The sequence below is a fragment of the Staurois parvus genome, unplaced genomic scaffold, assembly GCF_062004578.1.
Source record: "Staurois parvus isolate SC_StPar_1 unplaced genomic scaffold, SC_StPar_1.0 ptg000564l, whole genome shotgun sequence".
NCBI lineage: Eukaryota > Metazoa > Chordata > Amphibia > Anura > Ranidae > Staurois > Staurois parvus.
In genome coordinates this window covers 1,241,323-1,263,212 of record NW_028318360.1, presented here as the reverse complement: position 1 = coordinate 1,263,212, position 21,890 = coordinate 1,241,323, and the positions used below count along the sequence as shown (strand labels likewise).

Below are 21,890 nucleotides of genomic sequence, written 5' to 3'. Positions count from 1 at the left end.
ATGACCAAACGTCCAGTGTACATGAACCAAGACCTCTGTTAGGACAGCTCAATTTCATGCCTGCACTCTCCGTCCAACCATGCCACATACAAAGTACTTTGGGAATAATGAAGTTCAGATACTGAGGTGTGAAGCGCAGAATTCCAAGTCTTTATTATTGTACCTGAGTATAAATACAGAGATAACACCGAATACTTCAGGCGGTATCCATAAAGCACCAATCAGAATACATTATATATGTTACAATAAATCACCATATGGTGCGCAATAAAAATATAGCAGACAAGATAATAAATTCTACAACCCTTCAATGCTGGAGATACTTACATAGATAACAACATTCCAGTCCCCAGAGAACATCCTGTTTATGGGAATAAAAGTTGGTTAGCAAGCACAAAGCAAAAGTTAGTTAACTATTAACCCTTTCAACTTCCTCTGCTGTCTTGTGGATGCACTGGTTTTGGTTTTGACCTGCAAAAATACTTGTTCCTGATCCCCTTCCGTGAAGGTGTTAAAACAGACAGCCAGGTACGTAGAATTTTTACGGAGTTGTGTAGTCATGGCATGTACCTTTTTTATTATTTTTAAATCATCAGCATTGTAATAGCAATACAAACCATATTTAATTTTGACTATCCAATATAAGATTACTTGAAAAATCCCCTTTCATGTTGTCCGTTCTGTCTGTCTACTGGCCTTCTCTTTCCACAACTTCCTGGATTCCCTACTTGCTTTGCAGCTTCTCCTCTTCTGTTTCCTTTCAATTGTTAGCACTACATATCCCATGGTACCTTGCTGCCTGCAAGCTGTTTTCCTGTACTGACTCCGCCTCCTGAAACTCCTCCTCTCAGCACCTCTGTAGTTCTGAAGGCAGGCTTTGTGAAACGTGTGACACAGCAGTGCCTAATATCACAGGGTATATTTATTTATTTTAGGTAGTTATATAGCGCCATCAATTTACGCAGCACTTTTACATATATATTGTACATTCACATCAGTCCCTAATCCTCAAGGGGCGTACAATCTAAGGTCCCTAACTCACATTCATACATTCACATACTAGGGCCCATTTGGACAGGAATCAATTAACCTACCAGCATGTCTTTGGAGTGTGGAAGGAAACTGGAGTACCCAGAGGAAACCCACGCAGGCACAGGGAGAACATGCAAACTCCAGGCAGGTGGTGCCGAGGTTGGGATTCGAACCAACGACCCTAGTACTGCCAGGCAGAAGTGCTAACAATTTAGCAAATATGTGGGGATCTTCATAAAGTAAGTTTGCAAACTGTAAGATTGTTTCGATTATTAGGAGTAGACTAGAAATTATTGTAAATACAATGTGAAATTAAAGTGGTTCTAAAGGCTCAAGGTTTATTACCGTCATTCATTCTATGCGTGAAGGTACAAAACCTTCTGTGGGCAGCATCACCCCCAGCCCACTTTAATACTCACCTAAGCCCATTCTCAATCCAGCAATGTACAATGGAGTCTCGGCTATTCCAGGACTCCCTCTGAGTCAGAAGCGGAAGCCATTGGCTTCCACGGCTGTCAATGAGAAGAGAGAGGGGGCGAGGGCCAAGCCACGGCTCTGTGTGTGAATGGTCACACTAAGCAACGGGTGCCCCCATAGCAAGCTGCTTGCTGTGGGGGCACCCGACGGAAGGGAGAGGCCAAAAGAGCCTGCGGGGGACCCAAGAGGAGTATCCAGGCTGCTCTGTGCAAAGCCACTGCACACAGCATGCAAGTATAGACATGTTTGTTATGTTTAAAAAAAAAAAAAAAATCCTTTAGAATCGCTTTAATAGAGAATTTAAATTCTGATCATAGATTTTCCTCAAAGTTGGGATTAACAGCCCACATTTATGCAGCAAAAGCTATCTTTCAAATTACCGGCACATGTTAGATCTATCATCTGCCTATAAGATAGATGATCTGTCCACCGCTCCATACATTAACAACAGAGATGTGATAAAAGAGATTTGCTGTGACTTGTTTCTTTTGAACAGATCTAAGATGCCTGAAAACAAATTCTTTAAAGATCCAGGAAAAGGGAGGAAAGGTCAGAAGAGAAGATAAGTTATCTAAGAGTTGCCTAGTAAAGCAAGCTCATCACTGCCCTGATTTCCTGGTACAGAAGGTATATAAACCTTTTCATTGCTTCACCCATAAAAATGCTTTACAAGCAAACAAATTATAAAGCTGTCACACATGCTAAAAGAGAAACTGCAGTGGATTTTTATTCTCTACCCCAGGATTTCTCAGCCGGGTTCCTTCAGAGGCTGCAGGGTTTCTTTCAGCACTAAAGCATTAATAAAGCAGTAGTTAACTCTTACCTGTAGGTGCGGTGACTGTCTGCTGAACATGCGCCGTTTAGGAGATATTCACATTGGCAGTAACTGATGGCATCAATGCGCATGCGCAGTGAGGCTGTGCATTCGTTCCTGTACAAGCTGCCCGCCTGCAGTACAATGCTGGCAGTCTGTAAATGGTTAAATGCAGTTCTGAGTTTCCAAAGCAAAAGGCCTGATTGGGCTGTCATGTGAGGGACTGTGTTCTGGTCCTCTTTAGCCATTTTGTGCCCTATATATGCTGGAATAGCACGCTTACTTTTTAGCTCTGAAGAAGGGAGTTTGTCTCCCGAAACGCGTTAGCCTACCTCACCAATGGTCTACCGTCACTTTGAACTGTCATTACGGACTCTTCTTGTCTGTTTTTAACTACCTTTGGTTTGTGAATATGCATTTTTATGCTTTCTAATAAATTCTTGGTTTACTACGTTAATGCATGAAGAGAGTGCGCCCTGTTTTTTGTTCACCAGTATCAAGATTTCCCCATCTATAAGGGCTGCACCTCTACGAATTACAGTTTTAGTTATCCTAGTCTGCATGAAGATTTGAGCGCTGGTTTTGTTTGTTCATTCATGCAGTTCTGAGTTTGCCTATGTGGCCATGCATATCAGGTGTTATATTAGCACTTTAAGGCTACGTTCACACTAGCTTTGTCAGCAGGCTTCAGACAAGCGTTTGGGAGGCGTTTGCGGTGCGTTAATACCATTTAACTTCATTATAGGCGTTTTTGGTGCTGTTTTAACGCTTGGCAAACGCCTATCAACCGTCTCAAAACCACGCATAGGGCGTTTGGGGAGCGTTAAAAATGCTTCCCAAACGCCCTAACACCTGTCAAAAGCTTTGGCAAGAGTTAGAAATAAAGTCGTGTGAACGAGCCCTAAGAGCAGTGCTTAGAGGCAACAAAATGCACCAAAGCTGCATTCAGAGAAGAGCGACATTTACATAAACGTGTGCATAACTGTATTCAGTGGCTACAATAAATGAATACTGTGGCCAGTAGAATGAGCTTACGCTCAAAGCCATATGCCGGAAAGCGCGCTTAATTAAACACCAAAACAAGCTTTTTTTATGCTTGATTTTTCTGCCAGCTCTTGGCAGAAAGATAAAGCATAGAAAGGATTACTTCAAAATGCCGTGTGCTTGAGGCCCTAGTATAACAGGTCCTTCTCCCATTGCCCACCAATATATGGGACCACTACACCAACTACCAATATAAGAAGTGAGAGCTGTGAAAATGTGGAATAGACTCCCTCAAGAGTTGGTTCTGGCCAGCTCAGTGGATTGCTTTAAAAAAAGTCCTGGATTCTTTCTTGAATACACAGAATATAACTGGTTACTAACATTTATAGGTAAAGTTGATCCAGGGAATATCCAATTTCCTCTTGGGGAATCAGGAAGGATTTTTTCCCCTGCAGGAGCAAATTGGATCGTGCTTTGCTGGGTTTTTTGCCTTCCTCTGGATCAGCTGTGCGTGTAGGATTTATAACTTTTTTTTTTTTTATGGTTGAACTGGATGGACTTTTGTCTTTTTTCAGCCAGAATAACTATGTAGCTATGTAAGAAGGCACTTTTACACTGACTATTATTATTATACAGGATTTATATAGCACCAACAGTTTACGAAGCGCTTTACAACACAAGGGCAGACGGTTCAATTACAATACAAATTAAACAGAATCAGAGGGCCCTGCTCATTAGAGCTTACAATCTACGAGGGAAAGTCAAGAGATACAAAAGGTAATAAATGTGGGAGTGGGCTGATGGAGAAAATAAATGTATGGTTCTTAGGTGGGGGCAAGATAGGCCTCTCTGAAGAGATGAGTTTTTAGGCATCGTCTAAAAGTGGACAGAGTAGGATATAGTCAGATACATTGGGAAAGGGAGTTCAAGAGGATGGGATGACTCTGGAGAAGTCCTGGAGGCGAGCGTGGGAGGGGGTGACAAGGGAGCTAGAGAGCAGGAGGTCTTGGGAGGAACAAAGAGAATGATTTATTTATTTTTTGCTATTTTGAGACAAGGTTAGTGATGTAGCTAGGCTAGGGGCTGAGTTGTGGATGGCTTTATAAGTTGTGGTAAGTATCTGGAATTTATTTTGTTTGGTGAGCAAGAGCCAGTGTAGGGATTGGTAGAGAAGGATGACAGACACTGAACGGTTGGTAAGGGATGAGTCTGGCGGCAGCATGCATGATGGACTGAACGGGGCTAGCCTATGCAAACCAGTGAGGAGGGAGTTGCAGTAGTCAAGGTAGGAGCTCACCAGGGAGTGAGTTAGAAGCTTTGTGGTGTCTTTTCTTAGGAAGGGGCATATCTTGGAGATGCTGCAGAGGTTGAGGTGGCAAGCTTTGGTTGTTGATTGGATGTGGGGTCAAAAGGATAGTTCAGAGTCCAGGATTACACCTAGAACTATGGCGAGCAGGGACAGGTTGATGGATGAGCCGTTGATTTTGACATAAAAGTCAGGGGAAGGAGCACATAGGGGAGGAAACATAATTAGCTTGGTTTTGAATAGATTGATTTTCAGGAAGTGGTGTGACATCAAGTTTTGTCTGTTAGTAGATTAGTGATGCGTGAGGAGACTGTTGGAGCGAGCTCAGGGGTAGAGAGTTAGTTTTGGGTTTCATCAGCATAGACATGGTATTGAAAGCCATAGGAGGCAGTCAGCTGACCCAGGGAGGTGGTGTAGATCGAGAATAAGAGGTCCAACAGCAGCACCTTGGGGAACCCCAACAAAGAAAAGAAGAGGAAGTAGAATTGTAAGTGACACTGAAAGTGTGGTGGGATAGGTAGGATGAGAACCAACAAAAAGTAAAGTTGCGAAGACTTAAGGAGTAGAGTTTTTTGAGGAAGAGGGAGTGGTCCACTGTGTCAAATACAGCAGAGCGGTCCAGAAGTAGGAGCACAGTATAGTGTCCATTGGTTTTAGCCATTAGTAGATCGATTGTGAGTTTAAGGAGAGCAGTTTATGTGGAGTATTGAGGGCAAAATCTAGACTGAAGAAGGTTAATCTTAGTGATATGGTTGTAGACCAGGCATTCAAGGAGTTTGGAGGAAAAGGGGAGTAAGGAGATGGGGGCGTAGGTTAAGATTGGTGGGGTCTACTGAGGGCTTTTTTAAGTTTGAGGGTGACTAGTGCATGTTTTAGAGAATTGAGGAAGATGTTGGAAGAGAGAGATCTAAGATGTGCATTAGAGAGTATAGGATAGAGCCAGAGGGAGACTGTAGCATTTGTGATGGAAAAGGGTCCAGGGGGCAGGTGACTAGGTGGGCGTTAGAAAAAAGTTTAGCCACCACATATTTAGTAGTGAGGTTGAATGTACTACAGTAGGAACTCTACAATTTTCTTTATTACAGTACTTCTACAGCACCATCAAATTACACAGCGCTTTACAGCTATATTGTACATTCACCATTGGTGTTTCTTTTCTGGCTATTATTTGTTCCATTTCATAATTTAAACTTTTCTTTCTTATAGAGCAGGGGAGTGTTAAAAATAAATCTGCTGAGGGTGTCTAATATACTAGATGCACCATATTATTTTATTCTGTTTATGTAGTTTTATACAATATTTACAAATTGCTGATCACGCAAATATGCCGTGAGCTAGAGATGTAATCATTTAGTGGGGGTTCCCCGAGACAGGAAATAATTTAAAAGTCTCTTCCGTATTAAAATAGTTGAGAAAGGCTTGTCTACCCAATTAGTGATGATGGCAGATTATACATGAAAGTGTTCTTTGATGTAGATGTATATTTGTGTGTGTATGTGTGTATGTATGTATATATATATATATATATATATATATATATATATATATATATATATATAAAATGTGTGTATGAGAGAGCATGAGAATGAGTAAGTTTGCATACTGTGTGGTAGGGTTAAAACCTATTCCAGTTTTCTCTGTGACTTCGTTGCAGAGAACTTTCCTGTCTTATTGATGGTGAACCCTAAACAGAAGGCAAAGTCTCTCCATCAGGGGTACAAAGGGCAATGAAACATTAGGTACAATGTGCAAGGGTTAAAACCTTTGCTGTTTGTGCTACATTTGGGAAGGGAACTCTTCTTTTGGGACAGAAAGATGAATGGACAGTGTAAGTATGCCCTCAGAAGGTAACACATACTTAAGTTAAAGAACTAATGTTTTTTCTCAATGTGAACTCTTGAATATTGCAAACCAAAAAATAGTGAATGCATGCAAGTGTAGGGACCCTCCTTTAGGCAGGAGAGTCCATAGTTCAATTTATGTTGTTCTTGTAGCTAGGCAGTAATCAGCTTGAGCTTTGTTAATACTTTCTTGGTGGTTTTCCCTATGCTCAAGACATTGAATATTTCTGTCTGCTAATTTTGTGTTGTCTCCAGTAGTTAATGTGAGAGGTAACAAGGTATGAGTTCTGAATATCTACCCAATCCTAGCACTGAGGGGTTTGTCCAGTGGTGTTGGTTGGGTGAAGGTGATAAATGTTTGGTGCAGATCTTCCAGATGCCTATTTTGTTCATTTGGGTATCTTGCGCTGCTATTCCCTCTCCAGAGTTTGAGTCAATAAAACTTTAAACATACTTAAGTGACTGTACTCAACCTTTTCTTGTACTCCATCATAAGCCAAGAATTCTGCCTTGAGAGTTAAATTCTAGTCTTCCACACCATCTTGAGGGTCATCCTCAATCACTCAGAGGAGAAGGACTACGCAACTTGCAAAACCTGTCTTGTGGTCTTTATCAGTATGTTTCCAAGCTACAACAGGACCTATTATTTGCTATGACCTCTTGGTTTGATCTCTGCTGCCTGCACAGGTCAGAGGTCATAGGCTTTCTACACTTCCTCCTACGTATACTCCTACATTTGCCCAAGCAGCAAAGTACACCACTACACAGAACAATGTGGCCCCTCCCAGTCTTTCCCTATGTTTTGTCTTCTCATTCGATTGACACCTAGATTTAGTACAATGAGCAACAAGTGGTTGAAAAAAACTTGAGGAGAAAGGAAGACTAATGGCGGCGTATAGATTATTATACTTTTATTCTATAACACTTCCAATTTCTGGTAAAGAATGAAAGTAATCACTACACAGAACTTCCTGTGAGGGATTACACCACTTTAATCAAATAGATGTTAGCATCACCTTCCAATAATGATGAAGAACTAAATGGAATTGACTATGTGGTCATGGTGGCATATAGATGGTAGAAAATCTGGATAAATGAAAAGGTGACCCATTTTTGCCAGTGTGCATGTACGATTTTTAACTTGCAGTATGAAATTGTTTTTATGGCTTGATATTTAAAAGTAAATGTCCATCCTATACTATATCTAGATTGTTTTTCAAATACAAATCTCACCCACTGCCTGCCTTCCTTCCTGTCTGTATATGCCTATTGGATTGTTTAGATGAGGAAGCAATTCCTCCAGCAATATTCAATCCAATAGTTAAGCTGGGTACACACGGCCAAAAATTGGGTGAAACCGGTCAGGTCAGCAGGAACTGACTTACTTTCAGACCCATGTGTACAGCTCCTTGTCCAACAGAAGCTGTTCTCACGACCAGCTTTTGTTTAAAGAGCATGCTGGGAAAAAAACAGCATCCTATTAACATCCAATCAGTGTCAGGGCAGTCCCCCAGTCACAAAATTTTGGGGGCAGAGCTCTGAACTGGTGGGGGGAGGGGATTGTAAACTTGCCTGTGACATATGCATACCTGCACTATGTACATAGTACAATCCTTAGCCCTGAAGTTTGAATGTAACGTAAACCTGAACCCTGCACTGTATGTAGCACATCCTTGAACCTTGTACACTGTATGTAGCACAATCCTGAACCCTGCACTCTGTATGTAGCACAATCCTTAACCCTGTACTCTTCACATAGCACACTCTTGTATGTAGCACAATCCTTAACCCTGCACTCTCTACATAGCACAATCCTGAACCCTGCTCTCTGTGTGTAGCACAATCCTGAACCCTTCTCTTTCTATGTAGCACAATCCTTAACCCTGAACTCTGTTCGTAGCACAATCCTTAACCCTGAACTCTGTTCGTAGCACAATCCTGAACCCTGCACTCTGTTCGTAGCACAATCCTGAACCCTGCACTCTGTTCGTAGCACAATCCTGAACCCTGCACTCTGTTCGTAGCACAATCCTGAACCCTGCACTCTGTTCGTAGCACAATCCTGAACCCTGCACTCTGTTCGTAGCACAATCCTGAACCCTGCACTCTGTTCGTAGCACAATCCTGAACCCTGCACTCTGTTCGTAGCACAATCCTGAACCCTGCACTCTGTTCGTAGCACAATCCTGAACCCTGCACTCTGTTCGTAGCACAATCCTGAACCCTGCACTCTGTTCGTAGCACAATCCTGAACCCTGCACTCTGTTCGTAGCACAATCCTGAACCCTGCACTCTGTTCGTAGCACAATCCTGAACCCTGCACTCTGTTCGTAGCACAATCCTGAACCCTGCACTCTGTTCGTAGCACAATCCTGAACCCTGCACTCTGTTCGTAGCACAATCCTGAACCCTGCACTCTGTTCGTAGCACAATCCTGAACCCTGCACTCTGTTCGTAGCACAATCCTGAACCCTGCACTCTGTTCGTAGCACAATCCTGAACCCTGCACTCTGTTCGTAGCACAATCCTGAACCCTGCACTCTGTACGTAGCACAATCCTGAACCCTGCACTCTGTACGTAGCACAATCCTGAACCCTGCACTCTGTACGTAGCACAATCCTGAACCCTGCACTCTGTACGTAGCACAATCCTGAACCCTGCACTCTGTACGTAGCACAATCCTGAACCCTGCACTCTGTACGTAGCACAATCCTGAACCCTGCACTCTGTACGTAGCACAATCCTGAACCCTGCACTCTGTACGTAGCACAATCCTGAACCCTGCACTCTGTACGTAGCACAATCCTGAACCCTGCACTCTGTACGTAGCACAATCCTGAACCCTGCACTCTGTACGTAGCACAATCCTGAACCCTGCACTCTGTACGTAGCACAATCCTGAACCCTGTACCCCGTACGTAGCACAATCCTGAACCCTGTACCCCGTACGTAGCACAATCCTGAACCCTGTACCCCGTACGTAGCACAATCCTGAACCCTGTACCCCGTACGTAGCACAATCCTGAACCCTATACTTTGTGTAGTGCACTCCTCATCCCTGCACTATGTTCACGGACAACTGCTCAAACCCTGCACTCCCTGTATAACGCATTTCTCGACTCTGCACTCTGTACATAGCTCACCCCTGAATTCTGCACTTTGTGCATAATAAACAGCTGAACCCTGCACTCTGTAGGTAGCACATTCCTGAACTCTACATTCTGTATATAGCACACTAAGGGGGGTGTTGATGATGTTAATGGTGAGTGGTGCAATGGGGGTATGATAGTTTCTGCACCTATTCTATGAGAAAAGCCCTGTAGCCTTAAACCTCATTTACACTTGGATTTGTAACTCCTCCCCCTTGCATGCACTAGAACACAACGCTGCATTTTGTTTTGAGGTGGGGTGTGGGGAGGGGCAAGGGGTGTGGTCAATGGCAGGGCCAGGGGTGGGGTTAAAGGGGGCCCTGTCAGGTAGACTGTATGGGGCCCCATGATTTCTAACAGCGGCCCTGAGTACAGCTATCTGTAATTTTTTTCAGCCTGCTGGGTTGAACGAAAAAAAATACTTCCTGTGCGTACCCAGCATTAGGCTCATGTTTCTGGCAAGTTGATAGCCCCAAAATGGTGGTCTCCTAATCTACCTTTGTTTAGACATTCTCATCCAGAGAGATTAGCTAAAGTGCCATCGGCTGTAAACTTGTTGACAATGTTGTGCACAGTGGACACATGAACATTAAGATCTCTGGAGTAGGATTGTCCATGCTTTTCCACAATTTTTGTACTCCAATCCTCAGACAATTCTTTGTCTGCTCTTTCTCTTCTCCATGCTCCATGTGGCACACAGAGACACACAACAGACATTTGTCACCATTTTAACTGGTTGACGGTATGATTTCTATATTGTCAGCACCTGTTATTTGATACAGATGCGTTTAGTTACAAATTACAGGAGCATCACAAGCTTGGAATGCAATTATTTTTTACAATTTTGAGAAGATGCCAATAATTTTGTCCAGTCCATTTTTGGGGTTTTGCATGGAATGTGTCAGATTTGGCTTTTTTGTTTCTCCGCTTTTTAGTGTCATACCAATACAAACAAAAGAAAGAAACATGAGAATGCCTAAACATTTGTAATTGCAACAATTTTCTGGGCGAAGTGGTGCATTATCTGACAGAAATACAGGGATGCCAATATTTTTGGCTATGACTGAACAAATTCTATTCCACAGAACACAGTACATATGAGCTGTATAGTCCCTTATGCTGCACAAGTGCTGCTTAGCTAGACTATCTCAGATGCAGGTTCCCGTCACCTTTTGTCGATCTACTCAACAATTTCATCTTCTTTTAGCTTAGTCACACAAGATTCATATTGCTTCTATCTTGGTTGGGGAGAAGATGCGGTCTTCAGTAGGGACATTGCAAAGTAGCATTAGGATACCGAAATATTCAGGGTAAAAACATTATGTAAGGTGAAAAACTAATTGCAAGTACTTTTCTTATACAAGCTCAAAAAATTGCAACTTTAAAAGTGGGGACAGTTGGGAACTAAACTTTGGGAACTGTACTGTAGGTTGTAGCTAGCTAGTCATTACACACCATGCTGTTGTGCACACTGCAAAGTGGAAGGAAAGTCAACACCCTACACATCTTTTAATTGTTGCCTCCCCAGTGCTCTGTATATAATCTATAGATTTTCAATTAAATTGCAAAGTAAATATTTCTGTGACGGGTTTACTATACAGTCATGTGACCTCAAAGCTCCAACAAGTGTGTCTCTTTCTGGGTGGCTGATGGACGTGAATTGGCCAACAACACCCTAGAACTACAGATGTCCATGGGATGAAGTCATGCTCTGTGGCCATGGATCCCAACTTCAGTCCTCAAATACCCTTTACAGGCTGTTTTGGAAATGTCCCTTAGACGGAATAACTTTGAATACCTGTGCACAGTTTACGTAAAATCCTGAAAACGTGAGCTGTTGGAGGTACTTGAGGGCTGAGATTGGGAACCACTGCCCAGTGCAGTTCAGTGGCGTTGTTGACCTTGCACAAAGAAATAAACTCACTGAAGCTATGTGACTAAGCCCTTTGGGTGGGGTGAAACGCATTGCTGAAGTCGCTATTCATCTGTTTGATACTTGGGCTTTCTTTGTGCAGCGGTTTGGATCCCTTTTTGGCTTGTTAGTGAAGAGCTCGTACAGGCTCTCTCCGTGCTGGCACCTTTCTCCGTGATTTACCAGAACTTGCGATGGAGACCTGGAGCTGCACCTGAAGTTTTTGTGGTGTATGGTCGCTGGAGCTTTGTAGTCACATGATCGCATGTTTGCATTAAAACCTGTATATTAAAAAAGGAAAGAAACTTGTAAATGCATGCATTATATACAGAGCATGTTAAAGGGCACATTAGTGGTTTTCTTTCCTTCTACTTTAAGCCAGCTGGCTATACACTAGTAATTATTTTGAACTAAAATTCATATAAAAATTTTGCATGAAAAAATTCTCAGTACATTTGATGGATTGACAAATGTAGTTTGAAAGTAGTTAACAAAAATTTGTTTGCTTTTAGCAGTCATTTTGGAGCAAATGGGCTTTATGAAACAAAAACCACATGCTGGTTGAGAAAAAAAATCTTCCTTTATATTTTCTATTCAGTGCGGTCAAAAATGAAAATCAATTTGTGTCCAATGATTTGAAAATTGATTGAACGTTCTTAAAATGGACAATTTTTAACAAAATTCTACTAGTGTATAACAAGCGTAACTGTGTCACTTGTCGGACTATGTAAATGGAAATGTGTATAAATACTCATGTAAACTGAACGTTTTTACAGCTGCTGTTTTTTGGCTTTTGACGTTTTTTTTTTCTACAGCCAGTAAACTCCCCAGGATGTTATCCTATGTGTCCATACACACATAGACTGTAATCAACATTTTTTTGGCTGGAAAAAAACCCAGGACTAGTGGGTTTCTAGAGGAGTTTTTTAGCTGTAAAAACGTTCTAATGCTGCAAAACGTGGTAAAACACAGTAAGTCATGGTAAATCACGGCAAACCAGCGTTTTTAGACTTTTTTTTGACTAAAAAAATATAATTTTTTTTTGGTTAAAAAACCTACTAAACGCAAATGCGAAAAAATGCGGCTAAACGCTAATACAAGAACGCTGAAAAGCTCACATTTTTAATGTGACTTTACACAGCTAACTTTACCAGTGTTATTAAAACGCCCAGTATGCATGGAGCCTTACTCACAAGTTTGGGTTTGCATAAAATAACAAATTTTACATGCAAAAGTTGTGGTCATGTGACGCTGCAGGTCCCAGTTCTATCTGCTTCATTGGGAAGTAGGAGGATTCTTCAGGTGCCTGCATAGCTGCCTGGGTTACATGGGGCACCTTGTGTTTGCTATCCAATGGTGTGTGTGGGGGGGGGTGCACTGTTCTCATGCTGCATAGCATGATGATGTCACAAAGAGGCTTCTTTTTTTTTTTTTTTTTTTTTTTTTTTTAAGTCCGCAAACGTGCAACTATAACGTAAAAACCCGTAAGTGTCCGCAAAAAAGTGCAAGTGCAGAAACACACACACGAAAAACGTGCACTTAGGGGTGTGTTTGTCCTACCCCCGAAAGGGTTGGACCGTTCACCCGATCCCCCGGGGCACGAAGCTCCTGACAGGGACAAGGTTCCCATTTGGTCCTCCTGGCCAAAAGGCCTGGTGGACCACCGTTCCTTATGCCCAGCCGAAGCCGGACATCCAGTACTAGGCAAGGGGGTTCTCCCGAAGAGAAAACCCCCTAGGGATCAGGGGAGGAAGGAACCGTATGGCCACACATCCTCCCCCTAGACTTCAGGTAAGGCCCAAGGACCCACACCCTCCATCCGTGAAAAACACACACATAAGAAAGCAAAAAGTGACAAAACGTGGGAGTGGTTTAAATAAATAGAATAAAATAAAAAAGTGGTACCGTGCCTAATAGTGCACAGACCAGGCCCTGAGGCCTGTAGCAAAAATTGCCCTGGACTTAGCCAAAAGACCTGGTCCTTAGGGCGCTGTGCAAAAAGAGGTGAAAAACAGTGGCCATGTGTCATCTTCACACCGTGGGGTCCCACACCCAAGTGTTACTAGTGACACCCCTGAGAGCGTCTTCCCCAGGGGGCACTGAGTTTGCGGACTTTTTGCGTCCCCGACCCCAGGCCAGACCAAGGTAGCATGCTCAAACCAGGAGGAACTGGGTCTTTCCGGTCTCCCCAGAGGAATTACTCCCAAGGCCCCAGAACGAATCATGGCGCTCCCTGGTTTCTGTCCCTCCGGTACTAGCCTTCCGGACCCCCATCATACCAGTGAGGGTACTGTACAACAACCATCCCCGTAAACTAGAATGGTCGGTAGCACCCCCACTGGACACTGATAAGAACAGATACTACACTTGATCTTAGCCAAAAGGCCGAGAAGCGTCACAAAGAGGCTTCTGGTCGAATCGGGCATTAGGCCTAGTACACATGAGAAAATGGGTTGAAAAATATTGCTCTTAGAGCAATTGTCTGATTGTTGGTACTAAGCTATGGAGAGCCGATCATGACCGTTAATGAGAAATTATTCAAAGGGATTGTGACATAAATGTACAGATTTGAGTAGATAAGATGTGACCTGTAGCAATATGTAATCGTAAATTTAGTTCATTCCTTGTCATTAAAGATGTGTTCAGAATTAAGGCATATGGTCATCCATTAGCATATGAAAAGAAACTGAGCTTCCTCAGGCTGGAAGTGACACCTGGGGTGCTAATAAGATTTTGTCACCTATATGTAATCAGACTTTGCCACCTTCCTGAAGTTTAAAAGAGGAACACAGGCGTTTCGGCTTCATGACACCAGGCGGGCCCCGATCTGTCTAGGGAGCTCTAAAGTATATACATAGATCAAAGGAGTATGTTTCATCCCTCATGAAAGCTAAAATATTAGTTGCAGAGAGATGAAAATACTTCCTTCTGATTGAGCACTCTGTGGGCTACATCGGCATGTAAAAACGGTGTTTGTGGCTAGAGATGAGCGAAGTGGAATTCGTTTCGAATATCAGGAAAAATTCGATTCGCATCGAATCCGAATTTTAGCAAACTTCGGGTGCACGAATCGAATTTTTCCCGATCAGCCGGCAAAAGTGTCACTGCAGAGAGCTCCGCTATTTCTGACAGTTCTGACAGTTCATTTACAGCGGTTGAAACATTGTATCTATTTGTTTCCATTTAGGATACAGATGTTTTTATTCGGAAATAAATAGATACAATGTTTCAACCGCTGTAAATGTGAAGGAACTCTCAGAGAACTGTCAGAAATAGCGGAGCTCTCTGCAGATACACTTTTTGCTGTACTGGAATTCTTCTTCTTTTCATTCTTCTTCTTTTCATTCTTCTTCTTCTTCTTCTTTTCATTCTTCTTTTCATTCTTCTTTTCATTCTTCTTTTCATTCTTCTTTTCATTCTTCTTTTCATTCTTCTTCTTCTTCTTTTCATTCTTCTTCTTCTTCTTTTCATTCTTCTTCTTCTTCTTTTCATTCTTCTTCTTCTTCTTTTCATTCTTCTTCTTCTTTTCATTCTTCTTCTCCTTTTCATTCTCCTTTTCATTCTTCTTTTCATTCTTTTCATTCTTCTTTTCATTCTTTTCATTCTTCTTTTCATTCTTCTTTTCCTTCTTCTTTTCATTCTTCTTCTTCTTCTTTTCATTCTTCTTCTTCTTTTCATTCTTCTTTTCATTCTTCTTCTTCTTTTCATTCTTCTTCTTCTTCTTTTCATTCTTCTTCTTCTTCTTTTCATTCTTCTTCTTCTTCTTCTTCTTTTCATTCTTCTTTTCATTCTTCTCATTCTTCTTTTCATTCTTCTTCTTTTCATTCTTCTTCTTTTCATTCTTCTTCTTTTCATTCTTCTTCTTCTTCATTCTTCTTCTTTTCATTCTTCTTCTTCTTCTTTTCATTCTTCTTCTTCTTCATTCTTCTTCTTTTCATTCTTCTTCTTCTTCTTTTCATTCTTCTTCTTCTTCTTTTCATTCTTCTTCTTCTTCTTCTTCTTCTTTTCATTCTTCTTCTTTTCATTCTTCTTCTTTTCTTTCATTCTTCTTTTCATTCTTCTTCTTTTCATTCTTCTTTTCATTCTTCTGCTTCTTCTTTTCATTCTTCTTCTTTTCATCTTTTCATTCCTCTTCTTTTCATTCTTCTTCTTCTTTTCATTCTTCTTCTTCTTCTTTTCATTCTTCTGCTTCTTCTTTTCATTCTTCTTCTTCTTCTTTTCATTCTTCTTCTTTTCATTCTTCTTTTCATTCTTCTTTTCATTCTTCTTCTTCTTCTTCTTTTCATTCTTCTTCTTCTTCTTCTTTTCATTCTTCTTCTACTTCTTCTTTTCATTCTTCTTTTCATTCTTCTTCTTTTCATTCTTCTGCTTCTTCTTCTTTTCATTCTTCTTCTACTTCTTCTTCTTCTTCTTTTCATTCTTCTTCTTCTTCTTTTCATTCTTCTTCTTCTTCTTCTTTTCATTCTTCTTCTTCTTCTTCTTTTCATTCTTTTCATTCTTCTTTTCATTCTTCTTCTTCTTTTCCTTCTTCTTCTTCTTCTTCTTTTCCTTCTTCTTTTCATTCTTCTTTTCATTCTTCTTCTACTTCTTCTTTTCATTCTTCTTCTTCTTCTTCTTTTCATTCTTCTTCTTCTTCTTCGTCGTGCCCCGTGACTGCCCAAATGAGTGAAGTGTGCGGTGATTCTAAGATCGACGGCACTCATCTGCATGTCATACTGACTGACAGTATTATTTCTCTTCCCCAGCAGACTCCAAGGGCATTTAAATTAAAGGTACAGTGTTCTGCACTAATATAAAGGCTCTCTGAAGCCTAGAAACCCTTTTAATAAGTTAAATTCGCGGCGAATAAATTCGCATCGAATCGAATTTCTCCCGCAAATTCGGCGAATCAGCCGAATCAAATTTTTGAATAATTCGCTCATCTCTATTTGTGGCCTATGTAGAATGCCAGAAAAAGTCAGGAAATGGTTATGTGGCGCTGGATTGCGACAGCTGAACAGTGATTGGTACTGTCGCGATCGGACCGATGCGCTGGTGTCGGAAATTCAATCCCCGACTTGGTGATTCAAACCGTTCCTGGTCCAATTGACTTTGGGCAGTTCAGCACCCAGAACAGCCTGTGGGCGGGTACAGGAACACCCCCCAGAGTCAATTGGCCAAGAACTAATGTCCCACCTACGTCCATATCCCCATAAATTGAGGACCCTGACATTGGGACATGGTGATTTGTATGGAGCCAGTTCTATTTGACTGGCAGGTTGCGGACTCTGACTTGCTCCAGTCGCAGGATAAATCTTGGTAAGTTTTATTTCTGTTTTTTATTCCCTTGTATTTTATAGTTAATAGTCTATGTGTGTCGTCTTGTATTTTTTGTATTTTCTGTAACTTTTTATACTTTGTACATATTTTATGCACTGCCCACTTTCAGGATATTAAATCTTAAAATTAATAAGTGACTTCTGGGTATTTAAGCACGGGCTCATATCTCCGGAGAGATTAGATTGTATGGTATTTTAGTGTCTTTATATGCTCGATCAAGCTCATTGCCAATCTGTATGCAATTGCACTGCGTGTTGGCAGATTGCGTGCACATTGTAAAGATAACAGATCTGCCAGAGATCTGTGTGTGTGGTGTCCCAACAGACCGTTCTGCGGATAAACTGTTGGGTGGTGGCCAGCTACCGTTTGTGGTGTGTCTGGTGTGGGGGGGTGTGGACAGTGGAAGAGTGATTCGCATCGGGGTTCTGGCTAGTAGGATAGCTGGAGGGATCCTAGAATGGTGTGTGATTGCTAAGCTGGTCCTCAACTCTAATTAGTGCACCAGATTGTATATAAAATTTGTATCTGCCAGGGTGTGGTCGACCGGCTGGATTGGAGTGGAGTCTCCCTCCGGTGGTGGCAAAGAGGTAGTGCGGGCTGTGAAAGCGTATCATGGCCGGTCTTATATACGTGTATATATATATTCAAAGTTATGTCCCCTTATTCCCTCTTACCCCAAGTCACGGCCACACGTGCGTGCCTCGGTTAGCTAGTCGCTGTGGTGTGGGCGTGTGGGTGAACGCGTGACAGGGATAAGCACAAAAATGTATCTCATACGATACCAGAACGAACGATTTTTATGTAACAAGTACAGTATTCGTCCAAAATAATTTGACCAAGACCAGGTATGCTTGGAAACTAAAGAATACATTACAATACAATACATTACATCCCTTCTGAAGTGTGTATTCTGTTGTACAAGAATTTTCGTAACTCTAGTAACCTCTCCATTTTTATTATGACACTAGCATGCAAAAAAAAAAAAAAAAAGACGATCATTTAATATTTTCATCATGTGTATGAGGCTTTCCAGCCCTGGATACAGTGGTGGTCAAGCCCCAAAAAATAAACCACAAACATTAATCTTTTAATGTTCCTAATAGGTGAGAGGGAATTGGCGGAGACCACTTTCCCTGGAGATGAACTGTACATCACTGATGAATGTGCTATGGATGCGGTGTTCCTCACCCTGAAAGTCATGGGCGTGTGTGAGTCCATATTGTATTGGTGCTCCATGGCATTTCTCTTATATACTAATCAAAAGCTCATCTGCCATGGGTCTTTATATCCCTGCATTACTGTATTCTGCCAGTCATGCTTTATCTACCAGCTAATTACCATCTGATATAAAGGATGATGGGGAGTAATCCCTTTACATGGATCTCTTAATCCCTTTTTTTTCTTTCTTTCTTTCTTTTTTTTGTAAACCTGATGAGTAACATTTTAAGATGGAGATCTTTGTTTTTTCCTGGACTTTATATTCTTTCTAAGGTAAAGTTTTTAAAGATGCACCCCAGTCTACAATAAAATAAAACCTTGAAATGCACACAAGGAGCACCGTGTTACCTACTGGGTACTTCATTTTTTCAGCTAGACATTGCTGAAGTATACCGGCCCTCTTTAGTCCAGTTTGTTGGTAATCTGGTGTTCTGAGATGCTTTACTTTAGGCTTTACTTCCAGTGACCCTATGAGGAATTTATTTGCCTATTTTCTTGCAATAATGAAATAAAATGAATTAAGCTAAAGAAAAAAAAATATCCTTTAATATCAAAGTAAAAAAAGATGTTATATTTACCTTCTCTTTGCAATGATATTGCACAGAGAGGGCCCTACTTCCTCATCTGGAAGTCCCCCGCTGTCTGCTTTTCTTTGCTTCAGTTGTCTCCTCTGACCATCCATGAAACTGACAAAATGCTGGAGTAGTACAGGAGCCAAGTAAGTGTTTGGGGATGGCGATGTTTAGAACAGGTGGGTGGCGGGGGGTCTTTTTTTACCTTAATGCAGGGAATGCATTATGGTAAAAAACATTTTGAATTAATACCACTTTAATTGAATGCCCTCACCTGATTTGTTAACTAGCTGTATGGTAATAATACATAATCAAAGGATAAAGCTGTATGTTGCTGTAATCAGTAGCTCCAGAAACCTTGGCAACTGATGTTATATGCAAATCTTGACTTTTCCTGTGATCCTTAGGTTTTGTTTACCTCCAAAGCCTCCAGTCTGTATTTACAAGCAGCCTCCATGACCAGAAAAGTCAATTTTGCATACATTAAGCAAATGTGTGCCCACTAAAGTATGCACACTAAAATATTTACATATTCTGAAGAAGTAGCAAAACAAGCCCCCATTCATCTTTGTATTTATAAGCATTGTGAGGAAATTCATTTTCAAAGTTCACAACACAGGTATTGAAATCCTAACTCTTTTCCTATTACTTTGTATTGCACTAAAATCTTGTCTTGCTGTTGGCCTTTTAATACAAACACTCAACAGGTGTTTCCCAGCTGTTAGAAACCAGCTGAACTCAATCGTAAACCTTTTTATCTTGATCTTTGAGTATCTTCTAGACCAGGGGTCCCCAAAACATTTAAGCAAAGGGCCAGTTTGCTGTCTTTCAGGATTTAGGTGGGGGCCAGACTGTGACCAGTGGGAGAAGAAAATGGCTCGGTATCATTGCTTGTAATGGGAGGAAGAAGGCCCCATTGTTGGTATCAATGGGAAGAATAGTTCCATCGTTGGTGTCAGTAGAAGGAATGGTGTCCCAGAAGGGCCAGTTAAAGGCAAGCAAGGGGCCACATTTGGCACCTGGGCCACAGTTTGGAGACCAGTGTTTCTCAATTTTTTTTTCAGTCAAGGCAATCTTTAAAATTCTGCATCTGAACGCACACCATTCTAAAGCGTAAAAATATAAACTAATAGTTTTACATATAAGAGCAAAATCCATACACATAGGATACACAACATTACAGGTGATTTATTCTTTCAAAGCAAATACATCTTTGCACAACAGTACTTACTAGTATTCCAATGTTTTTGCTCTCCTTCAGTTTCTCTCCCTCATTCAGTTAATGTGACCTCAGTGCTGACAAAGAAGCCCAGACAAGGGCAGGCTTGATCCACCCTCTGGCTTGTATACAATTTTAGGCACTTTTTTTCCCAAGTCGCACCTAAAGAAACCTTATGGCACCCTGATTGAAAAATGCTGCTCTACACCAGTGTTTCTCAACCTTTTTTCGGTCAAGGCACCCTTTAAAATTATGGACACTCTTGAGGCACCCCTAGAGTGTCCATAATTTTAAAAGGGCACCCCATTCTAAAATGTGAAAAACTATTCTAATAGTTTTATATAATGCAGCAACATCTACACATGTAGGACACCCAACATTAGAGGTGATTTATTCTTCCAAAGCAAATACACTTTTGCACACTGGTACTCCAATGTTTCTCTCCTCCCTCACTTTTTCTCCATCACTGAGCTAATGTGACCCCAGCACTGATGGAGAGGGGCAGGAGAAGGTCAAACTAGGATGCTGTGCAGGCAACTGACATCCTCCTTATCAACTGATGATGTCATTGGTTGTCAGGATGCGGGCGGCTAGAAGGCTGTAATGGTACACAATGAAAATCTGAACCTGTGTGTAACTAAAAGGCAAACTTGTTCCACCCACTGGCTTGTATACAAGTTTTGGGAAATTTTTAGACATTTCGCCAAGGCACCCCTGAGAAGCCTCAAGCCACCCCTGGTTGAGAAAGACTGTTCTAGACCTTTTACTATGAGCTTAGCATTTGTAGGTGATTTGATTTTGTTTTTTTGGGGTAACTTTGAACTGCAAAACACTTAGGTTTAAATGGGGCTGAGAGAATAACTTCACATTAAAAGTGAGAGGTGAATGAGGGCTTGTTTTTAAGACTTTTTGTTGCTTGTTAACTCGTGTATTGTCCATAAGCTGGGCACAGGGGGAATTGTATTTGTCAACAGATTAAAGCCCATCTCCATGCTTTGTTAAAGGAGACGTACAGCCAAAGCTAGTGGATCACAGTAGTGCAGTTCGTTCTGCACTCCTGTGACTTGTTTTCAGACGACAGTGGGCTAAAATCTGCTGGTGGCTGATGCCACTCACCTGGTCAAAGCTGGGGAAAGATCATGACCATGTGGGCGGGATCTACCCAGTTGCCTGCATCGGCACCTAGCTCAGCCTCTCAGCGAGCCACTGAGAGCTTGAGCCAGCCATTTCCACCCCCTCCACCGCCCAGCGCTCCAGTGAGTTCTGGGAGGGCTAAGCAGACCGATGACTGACAGTCACCAAGCTCTGTTCACAGTGGCAGAGAAAACTGAGTGATCAGTGGTGTCTGATCGCTCAGTTCTCACCCTTAAAGCCAGCAAGGATTAGATGCAGCAAGGTAAGTGTGAAAAAAAAGAACATAATTCTCTTTTAATTCTTTTCTCTTTCTTTATAAACTCCAAAATAAGCACATTTTGTGCAAATACATTCATCATGTGTATTCTTACTTGAATCTCAGTGTGTTTTGTGTATTTCTTCCAGATCTGTGCAGTAATCCATTGTGAAAGTTTGCCTTTGTGCAGGAGCTTCCTGTAACAAAGACCGACCACTGCTGCTCTCTCTTCTTGTGCAGGGCGACTGGTCTGGACTCTGCCCCATCCTATAGTTTTCTGCAGGCAGCCTGTAGTGGGTGGAGCCTGCTGGGTCCCTCCCACAGCTCTGTTCCCTGCACAGGCTTTGTACAGCACAGTAATGATGTCACTGCTACTTTTTACAAGATAATATTGGGGTACATATAAAGTGGATTTATATGCTTTATGGCTATTATAGAGGAACATATTTAAATTCATGTTTTTGTTCCCGGAGTTTTTAGCTTTAATGTAATAGTACCTACCTTGTCCATGCCACTTCACAAGTTCATACATCTTGGTTCTTCTTTTTTTTTTTTTTTTGTCTACATTTCCCTGTACACGTTTAGATGTTTGAAGTGAACAAAGGTTCTGTTCACCTCAGGTTACTTGTAGTAAATGTTGCTCAGGTCTGTCTATG

The 21,890-nt window shown here is 41.6% G+C and overlaps 1 protein-coding gene and 1 pseudogene across 4 annotated transcripts in view; one reads left to right on the top strand and one right to left on the bottom strand.

The window, feature by feature from the left end:
• ZFYVE28 (zinc finger FYVE-type containing 28) overlaps positions 1–21,890 on the top strand; it is a 371,188-nt gene that overhangs the window by 97,488 nt on the left and 251,810 nt on the right. The gene's annotated exons all lie outside the window — the stretch shown is intronic.
• Positions 13,799–13,913, bottom strand: LOC149450691 (U2 spliceosomal RNA; annotated as a pseudogene).